The 10,773-nt window shown below is 38.4% G+C and overlaps 1 protein-coding gene across 5 annotated transcripts in view; it reads left to right on the forward strand.

The window, feature by feature from the left end:
- The window catches only part of Spag9 (sperm associated antigen 9), a 131,644-nt gene that overhangs the window by 9,607 nt on the left and 111,264 nt on the right, over positions 1 to 10,773 (forward strand). The window lies entirely within an intron of this gene.

The raw sequence follows: 10,773 nt of genomic DNA on the forward strand, positions 1-10,773 counted from the left end.
GGAAGGAGGGAGAGACAGAGAGACTAACTAGTTTGTGCTTTTTTTCAATGGGTAGTAGTGGTTGAGTGTTTGATTAATATGCACAGGTCTGGGCCCTGGATTTGATTTCCAGTATGAGAGAGAGGAGCAAGAGAATAAGGAGGGAAAGAGGGAGAAGGAGTTTAGCTAGTGTGGTAGCTGCCTGTACTCAGGGTAGAGAGTCATGGGTTCCAGGCTATGAAATATAAGCTATGCAGTTAGATCCCACCCACCACCTTAAAATGGGGAAGAAAATAAATAAAAACAGTAGATTGCAGATTATTGTAGAAGCTGTTCAGAAGTAAATAGGGTTATAGAATAAAGAAGCAGGCATGTTAAATGGAACAAGCTTGTAAAAAAGGTTGAGTTGATGCAAGAGTTAGATTCACAAGAATATTTAGGTCTGAAACCTTTAACATTTACATTTAGAATTTCTTTCCTGATTTTAGAAAAAAATGGAAAAGTATATAATTTTCATAAATGGACTTTTTTCTATTTTTAGCCATATTTCTTTTCAAACTTGACTTTCCAGCAGTGTGTAACTTTTGGCAACTCTTTCCAATAAATGTTTTGCAGAGCTGAGAATTGAATTGAGGGCATATATGCAGGCTGTGTGATTTGGAGAGCTCTCGTATTCCGCTTCCACCCCCAATTTGGTATCTGACCACTGAATTTCCCATATTTATGTTTGTGTTTGCTTCCTCTGATTTTCTCTTATATGACTTTTTATTTGTCACTCTGCATACCTGTAGCTGATATTCTCCATTCCCATGGGTTTAATTACCATTGTTCATTGTTTCATATGGCTATGTCTTTGCTTTAACAAATACTTGTCTTGATACTTATGCTCTTGGTCGGGATACAGTGGTTCCCTTTCTGTGTCTCTACAGATTTGTATTCAGTCATGTTACCTATTGAATAGGAATGTTTTCTAACATGTTTAAAAATGAACTTATCCTCAAAGTCTGCTTCCCTTGTTTTCTGTCTTGTTCTCTGACTATCTTACCTGGCTCTCCCTCACTTCTAGTTATCAGTATTATCTTTTTTAGTTAACTTATTAGTTTTATTATTTCTTTGACAAGGTCGTATCAGCAGACCTGGAACTCTGCCTTCATTTTCCAAGCATTTGTACTTTCTTTCCCTGTTGTATTTTTCCAGTTTGCTGGTGGTGGTGGTAGGAATGGCATATTGCCTGAGCTGGTCTTAAATTCCTGAGCGCATTTACCTGCTTTAGCCTCCGAAATAACTGCAAGCATGCATGGTGCTGACTTTGCTTTGTCTAGTGTCTAAGTCTCTCTTTCCAAGTCAGTTTCTATCATCATGGTACAGGCTGTCGATCTCTTACTCTGCATGTCACTCCTTGGAAAGAAACTTTGTGGTATCCACCACTATCCACAACTGGCACAGAGGAAGTGATGAACATTTCTAAATGAAGCACTAATTTTTCTTTCCAGTATTAGCAACCTATAAAGTTTCCATTTCTCCAAAATGGAAGTGTGGGACTAGTGTATATCTGGGAGGTCACGTGCCATACCCTGGGATCAACTGCAGTACTGAAGAAAGGAAACCAAGGGAATCTAATCAAATGATCTTCATACTTAGCAGCTCTAGCTAAGTTTCTTGAAATGGCTTGTTTCTAAGTAGAAGGCTTTGAGTGTAGATGTCCCTATCTTGTGAGCTTCAGCTGTCCGTTTTGAGCCACACTAAACATTTTGTGTTCTTTCCTGGCCTTCATAAAAGCATGCTTCTTTTAATTTTTAAAAAATTATATTTATTTATTGTTGAGAGGGGGCATGCGCACGCTGTCAGTGTGCATGTGGCAGTCAGAAGACAGCTTTTGGGAATCTGTTCTCTCCTTCCACCACATGTATTCCTGGGATTAAACTCAGTGAGACTTAGAGCAGCAGACAACTTTACCCACTGAGTTATCCTGCCAACCCAATTTTACCTATGGACTGATTGATTTGTTGTTTAAGATGCAATCCTGGATTGCCTTTTCAGGACACCTAAGTATGGATTGTGGTGTTTCATTTCCTCCACAACCAAGCGTCCTTTCCTTCTCTTCACACCTCGCCTATCATATCACACTAACCTGTTGCTTCTATTCTTCCACCAAATTGGGCATTCAGTGAGCACTTGAAGTGTTTGTTGGCTAAATGGAAAACTATCTAAAGGTCAAATTTGCTAAGCCTAAGCTCGTTTACAGTTCTCTTTGTGCATTCAAATTTTTGTCCCTTACTGTTGGTGCCAAGTTATGCTAAAACTTCCAAAAAGTTTTTCCATAAGTCTTTGACTTTTTTTCTCTCCTGAACCTTCAATCCTAAGAGTATCTAACATTCTCTGTCATCAGACACACACACTGCACAAACATACATGTATGCAAAATACCCACCCATATAAAATAGTACAAACATTTGAAAAAAGTTTAGAGTTCTTACTTCCCTCCATGCTTGCTGACATTTGTCACTATCAGGCCTTGGTTTCTGCTGCTCTCTGCTGTGTAGTAAGTACTTCTTGCTTTGATTTGTTTTCCCTAAGTCCTTCCTTTATTTAGTTAAATAAGTTTTCTCACATTTACTGATTAATTCCATTTTTCGGTGACTTTTTTATTCAGTTTTTTATGCTCAGTTGGTAGCAACCATTCCTGAGTATACATGGCTAGTTTTGAATTTCAGAGATTGTTTTTGGTGGTGGGGTGGGGGTTGAGGTAGGGTCTCTCTATGTTAGCCTTGGCTTGTTTGTGGCTAGTGATGTAGACCAGGTTGATCTTGAACTCACAGAGATCCACCTGCCTCTGAGTGCTAAGACTAAAGCTGCATGATGATATTCCCGACTATTTTGTTTACGGTGAGCTAGTAATCAAGTGTTGCATTCTTTTATTTTATCTGTCTTTGTCACTATGCCTCTGTCTGCCTCTCTCTCTCTTTCTTTCTTTCTTTCTCTCTCTCTCTCTCTCTCTCTCTCTCTCTCTCTCTCTCCCTCTCTCTCTTTCTCTCTCTCACATCTTTTTGAACAGCCTGAATTATGCTCTTTGATGACCTTTATAATAGTCCATTAAGATCACCATTCAGGTGAAAGGCACTGGAAAGTCTGGTTTAAAAGACTGACTGTGAAAGTGTCCATGAGACAGCCAGAAGGATCTGAATAGTAACCAAGTATTTACTGGTAGTTATCGAGAGTTGGGAAGTGGCGCTATGTCTAATTGATTTTCCTTCAGCTAGGTTTTCTTACAAAGGTGTACTTGCTTTTATCTGCTGGTTACCCTCAGGTGTAAAGTTTTTAAAAAAGAAAGCGTTTGGTACTTCCTTATACTTTTAGATTTTTGGGAGCTCATACTTATTTTTGTTTTCTCTCCCCTTCTCTCTTTTAAAAATAGCCCACTGTTGTGGCTCTATGGGAACAGTGACTTTTCTCTGTTTTTGACTATATTAATTATAGTTTTCATTCACTCCTGCTTCCTCCGCTTTCCTTAGAACCTCTTCTTCCCCTTTCTGATGGCTCTGCTCGCTCTTCTTTCAGGTTAGAGTTTCAAATGTCTGATAATAGTTAACTATCTCTCTTCCTTTGATTTTTTTTGTTTTTGTTTTGTTTTTTGTTTGTTTGTTTTTGCTTTTTTTTTTTTTTTTTTTTTTTTTTTTTTAAGTCAAGGTTTCACCATGCAGCCTTAGCTGTCCTGGATTTCACTCTGTAAACCAGGTTGTCCTTAAACTCAGAGATCTACTTGTGTCTACCTCTAGAGTGCTGGGATTAAAGGCATGTGCACCATGCCTGGCTAACTTCAACATATTTTTCATTTGGTTTGGTTTGGTTTTGGCTTTTCTTTCTTTCTCTCTCTTTCTTCCTCTCTCTCTTTCTCTCTTTCTTCCTTTAGATTTATTTATTTATTTTATGTATATGAGTACACTGTAGCTGTACATGAGCCTTCATGTGGTTGTTGGGAATTGAATTTAGGACTTCCTGTTGGCTCTGATCAACTCCACTCAGTTGGCTCCACTCGTTCTGGTCGGCCCTGCTCACTCAGTCCTTGCTCACTCCAGCTCAAAGATTTATCTATTATTATAAACAAGTATACAGTAGTTGTCTTCAAATGTACCAGAAGAGGGCGTCAGATCTCATTACGGGTGGTTGTGAGCCATCATGTGGTTGCTGGGATTTGAACTCGGGACCTTTGGAAGAGCAGTCGGTGCTCTTACCTGCTGAGCCATTACACCAGGCCCTTGGTTTTTCTTTTTCTTTTTAAAGATTTATTTATTTATTTTATGTATATGAGAGTACATCATTGTTCTCTTCAGACATACCAGAAGAGGGCATCTGATCCCATTACAGATGGTTGTGAGCCACCATGTGGTTGCTGGGAATTGAACTTAGGACCTCTGGAAGAGCAGTTGGTGCTCTTAACTTCTGAGGCATCTCTCTAGCCATGGTTTTGGTTTTTCAAGATAAGGTTTCTCTGTGTAGCCCTGTCTATCATAAAACTCACTCTGTAGACCAGGCAGGCCTCAAATTCAGAGATCCATCTGCCTCTACCTTCTGAGTGCTGGGACTAAAGGTGTGCACCACCACTACCTGCTTTACTTAAAATTTTTTTTGTTATTGCATTTATTACAACATGTATATGTGTATGGATGTGCACATGCCAAGTGCACATGTGGAAGTCAGAGCACAACTCTCAGGGGCTGCTTTTCTCCTTTCACCTTGTGGGTCCTAGGGATTGGGATTTAGTTGTTAGAGCTTAGAACATATGACTTTCCTGTCTCTGCCTCTTAAATCCTGGGATTGCAGGATTTACACCACAGCTATTTTGACATTGTGTATGTGTCAGAGAGGGGGAGGGAGAGAGAGGGAGAGATAGAGAGATAGGATGTCCTGTTGTTGAAAGTACTTTGTAGCTGAGAATGATTTTGAATTCCTAATCTTCTGTTACAATTATAGACATAAAACAGCATGCCTGGTATAAACCTGATTTTTTTTTACACTAATTTTTGAGGTAAATAACTTTTTTTTTTTTTACATTTTTTTTAATATTTATATTTGGGGGTTCCCTTCCTATGTTAATTTTATGACCTTGAGTTCTTTCTTATTTCATAGAACAAGCTGCATTGAAAAGTAAGTACATTTAACTGAAAATAAAATAATGATTATATAATGGAAACAATCTCTTCTCCCTTCAGAATAAGTAAGGGTGTTTATCTTGGAGGGCGTCTGGCAGCAAGGAAGCCTGTTATTTGGTGGTGCTAAGTTTTTAGACAATTGCTATACTCAAAATTCTATTTAAAGGGCTCTCTAACCTTTGCTGGTCTCCTGTGTCTTACTCCAGAGAGCAGCAGTCTCTGAGGAGCTTGCCTTTTCAAAGAATCCATTTGTTTTTATCTAGAACAGTAGGGCAAAACAGTTCCTCTAAGCCATCTGGACTTAGAGGCATTTTGCTTCATCAGAGAGCTGATTCTTTTTTAGATCCTGACATAAGTTGGTATTGTCCACTACTTTTTTTTTTTTTCTTTTTAAAGCAGTGTCTAGTTGCACCCAGGAGATTTCTGTCCAAAGTTCCATCAGTATTGTTGCTGGCCTGGTAGCTGTTAAGATGAAGAAGAGACTCTAGTGGAAATTAGTTTATTTTACTAGTTTATTTTATTAGTTTATATTGAGAATTCCCATTCATATGCTTTTACCATCTGCTTAAAAGAGCGTATGAGAGGAACTCAGATAGAGAGAAATAGGAGGAGTGATTTATGCTATAACATTCTGGAATTATTCAACCAACTCTATTTGGTGGGGGTGAATAGCCAGAATTTCCAGAGGTGAAGTCATTTAGAATTATAAAAACTGCATTTTTAAGAATCTTATTATTTTGATTTAAAAAAAAATCCCACCATGATTTTGTTAGTTCTCTAACTTCGCCATGATTGTTCTGATGCTACTAGTCAAGTATACTTAAGGATGGCCAACTCTATAAAATCACGCCAGTATAAAGATAATAAATCATGTTAAATGAGTTATGAAGGCCTTTACATAAGTATCAATTTAGGGTTGTTTCTTTTTAAAAATATCTCTGGTTGCCAGGTAAGGTGGCATATACCAAAGGTGCTGGCAGGCAAATCACAAATTGCAGGACAACTTGTGCTACATAGTGAGCTCCTATTTCTAAACAACAAACAACAACAAAAAGCCTGGATTACAGCAATGGTTCTAAAATCTTATTTTCACACAAATGCTGTTATATACAAATTATAATAAACAGAACCACAGGGTTGGTGAGATGGCTTATCACTTGCTGCATAAGTCTTGTAACCTGAATTTGATCTCTATAATCTATGAAAAGGTAGATTCCTTTTCATAGAATTGTGGAATCAAAAGAATTGATTCCACAAAGTTTTGGGGCTCTGCATTTTGTGACACATCTGAGCTCCTTCTCCAACACATCATACTCATGTGCATGTACACACATGCGCGAGTGTGCACGCGCACACACACCACCACCACCACCACAAACAATAATGTTTAAAAAAAAAAAAGCAGATAGTATTTTTCCTAAGAATTGGTCAGTATCCCAGAAAGGACTCTGAGCAGTCTGGTTCATCTCTCCCTAGGGAGATGGAGTCACCACCCATCAGATTACAGACTGAAGAGAGTTAGCATGAAATAGGGAGAGAAATTTTCCCACAGGAAGACTTTGTATATAGACAGAACAGTGTTTTCTGTAGTGATTGGAAAGCTTGGGTTAGGTGTGGTGGTTTGTGTTTTAAAGTCCTGGTACTTGCAATTCTAAAGCAACAGAAAGAAGTGCCTCAAATTTGAGGCCAGCTTGAACTATACAGTAGTTCAGTGTCATCAAGGGTTACACAGTGAGTCTTGTCTCAAACAAACAAAATAAATAAGAAAAGAAGAACTTTAAGAATTAATAAGTAGTAAAGGGTTAAAAAATACACTTTAATACTAATGAATTTTTTTGGGGGGGGGGTTGGCTTTTTCGAGACAGGGTTTCTCTGTGTAGCCCTGGCTGTCCTGGAACTCACTCTGTAGACCAGGCTAGCCTCAAACTGAGAAATCCACCTGCCTCTGCGTCCCAAGTGCTGGGATTAAAGGTGTGTGCCACCATTGCCTGGCCTAATGAGTGTTTTTTATTGTGGTAGTTGTGCTAGTTATAATAACGAAGATATGGAATTAGCCAAGATGCCTCTTCAGCAGTTGAAATGATAAAGAAAATGTATATATATATAAAATGCATGTTATTATATTTAATGTATATATTTTGCATATTATATATGGATATATTATGTAGTTTTATTCAGCCATAAAGAAGAATAAAATTGGGAGCTGGTGAGATGGCTTAGTGGGTAAGAGCACTGACTGTTCTTCCAAAGGTCCTGAGTTCAAATCCCAGCAACCACATGGTGGCTTAAAACCACCCTTAATGAGGTCTGATGCCCTCTTCTTGTGTGGCTGAAGACAGCTACAGTGTATCAGAAGACAGCTACAGTGTACTTATGTATAACAATAAATAAATCTTTAAAAAAAAAGAATAAAATTATGTCATCTGCAGAAAATTGTGTGGAAGTGAAGATCATGTTAAGTGTAATAAGACAGGGCCACAGAGACAAATAACTTGTTATAAAATATAAGGGGGCTATGAGGGAAGAGGAAGAGATTCAGAGGGAGAGGAGATGGGGAAAGAAGGGATGGTAGTGGGAGGAAGAAACTTAGAATGCTGCATTCTCAACGCAGCAGAATGTGGACTGTCCTGCACACATGCTGATGTGGCAGGAAAGCAGGAGAGGAAGTGCTGGGGCATTAGTGGGAGGACGGAGAAGGCTGCATTTGGTGATACTTCGTTATCCCCTGCCCCAGTTTCGTGGTTCTTTGGCTTTTTTTTGTTTTTGGTCAGTTCTGTGGAGAGTGCGCTACCATTGAACTATACTCCTCTGCTAGTAAGTCATAAGGCATCACTTTGTAATTTATAAAGTTTTCTATTTAAATTTCAGCTTTTACTTTGAAACTTTAGTTACTGATTTATTTGTATCTGTCATCACTTTTTCTACTAGGGTTACATCAGTACATAAAACAATGCCTTTATGATGCCTGCATTGTGGCAAGGACAGGCATGTAGTAAATAAGATAAATTATTAAAATAGTCAGTATGGGATAGGGAATAATTGCTCTGAAAAAGAGTAAGGAGGGAAGATAGGAGAATAAAAAAGGTCTCACTAGAAAGGTGATGTTTGAACAAAGGCATGAAGGCAGGTGAAGAGGGAGCAAGCCAATGGTTATGCAGGGGAGAGAATTTCAAATAGCACGAAACAAGTGCCAAGGCTTACTCCTTAAGCCTCAGAGTACTGTGGTCTCCCAAAAGGAGCTTCATATCAGACAAGTAGTAGGATGGTGGGAAAAGATTGTGTGGGTTCCAGGACACCCATTGTAAGGGCTGTGGTAGATAAAATATCAGGTCTTGAGCAGAAGAGAAATCTGACTTCCTTTGAAAGGATCCTCTTAACTATTTTGCATTTTAGGGGATTAAGGTAAAGGGAAGACATCATTTAGGAGGTGAATTCTATAGTAGTAATTCACACTAGACAATGCTGGCACAGATCAGGGTGGTGGTCAACAGCATGAAAGGTGTCAAATATGAGCTACATTTGCTGATAGCTCTGATAAGAGCCATTAGAGAAGAGTCAAAGTTGATTCCCAAGTTTTAGACATGGATACAGTCATTTAATGAACCAGAGACCAGGAGAGGATCAGGTTTCAACAAGCTTAGTTTAAAGTGTTTATTAGAATCCAAATTATGTTGCCCAGTAAGTAGCCTATGGACATGTAAATTTGAAGTTCAAGTTTGGACTAGAGATAGAAAATTGGAAGTTGTCAGCATAGTCATTATTTAAAGCAATGAAAATAGATGAGCTCACAAAGAAGAGTAAATGAGGGATGGGGAGATGGCTGACTGGAGAAGAGCTTGCTGCATGAGTATAAGGACCTGAGTTTGAATCCTAAGAGCCCACATAAGACCTGGGTAAGGTAGTACAGATTGGCAATCCCAGTGTTCCTATAGTGAGATGGATTCCCACACAGGAGAATCCCTGGAGGCTTGTGGGCCAGCTAGCCTATCACAAGCAGTAGTGAACAACAAAAAGACATTGTCCTGAACCAATACCTGAAGTTGTCCTCTGACCTCCACAGGTGCACCTGACCTCACATGTTATGAACACACACACACACACACACACACACACACACACACACACACACACAAACACACACACACACACACACCCCTACAAAGTGATCAAGGAGGAAGCCAGTTGCTATGGCATTTTAATTTACCTATTTGCAGGGGAGGCTGAGGCAGGAGGATTGTGAGCTTTAGGTTACTTTGACAACATAGTAAGGTCTTTCTTCAAAAAATAATTTAAATGGTTATTAAGATAGTTAAGTGTGTATGGGATTGGGTGGGGGGCAGAGACTGGAGAGAACGATGCCTCAGTGGGTAAGAGCACTCACTGGCTGCTCTTCCAAAGGACCTGGGTTCAATTCCCAGTACACACATGGCAGCTCCTAGTACACACATCTCATAACTCCAGTTCCAGGGGATCTAACACCCTCACACACACATACAAGCAGGTAGAACACCAATCAATATAAAATAAAAATAAATCATAAAAAAAAAAGATAGTGAAGAGGATAAAGGCATTGCTTCCTAGCAGTGCAAGCTGGGTATCTGAATTCCATTTCTAAAACCCATCTAAAAGTGTAAGGAGAGAACGGACTCTACAAGATTCTCTTCAAACCTCCAACACGCATGCAGTGAGTGACATGTTTGTGCACATACATGAATAAGTTTTTAAAAATTTAACAAACAATAACAACAAAAAGAACTGAAAATGTGTCCAAGGATGGAGCACTTCAGTGTAAAAATTGAAGAGCAGCTAGTAAAGAGCACCAAGAAAGAACAAGCAGAAACTAGGAGGAAAATAAGGAAAGACAGAGAGAAAAAAGAAAGCAGTTGTTAGATGTAGCTGGTGTAATGATTAAGATGGAGACTAGGATTTAATTAAAGAGTAAACCAGCCTTTTAGAAATTATATTTGGTTGGTAATATTTCTAGCCCAGGTTCTTTCTTGAATTTAAACCTACGTCATTAGGTAAATCTACAAAATTACTTATTGCTGATCTTATTTATTATTTTGCAGCACTGAAAATAGAACTCATGCCTCCTACGTGCCAGGCAAGCACAATCCATCAAGCTGCACACACCCAAACTCCAGTATTACTTGCTAAATAATCACACAGCAAATATTGTTATTCTTTTGTCTCTTCTGTACATATTATGGATTAAAGATTTGTTTTCAACTCAAAGTGAATATACAAGTATGTTAGAAGAATTAATTGTAGTGGGATATATATATTCTCTTTGGGGAATGTAAAGTGGTAACACCTTACTACTAAATTCTGTATTTGAGGTTTTTTGTATAATATTAGAGAAGTTTAAAATTAACCCAATTTCATGTTTTTTAAGATCTCTTAGATACTAGTATATATTTAATATGTATGTTAAATGTATATAATTAAAAGGTTTTTTTATTTTATGAATGATGGCATGCATGGACAGGGCAAAGGAGTTAGTTTCAGGAGTTAGTTTTCTCCTTCTACCTGTGGGTCCTGGGCATCAAATGCAGGTCATCAGGCTTGGTGGGAGATACCTTTATTGAGCCATATATTGTCAGCTCTTGCTTGTTGTCAGTTTTATTGAGATTTTTTTTTCTTT

Source organism: Mastomys coucha, unplaced genomic scaffold (genome assembly GCF_008632895.1).
Source record: "Mastomys coucha isolate ucsf_1 unplaced genomic scaffold, UCSF_Mcou_1 pScaffold5, whole genome shotgun sequence".
Taxonomy (NCBI): domain Eukaryota; kingdom Metazoa; phylum Chordata; class Mammalia; order Rodentia; family Muridae; genus Mastomys; species Mastomys coucha.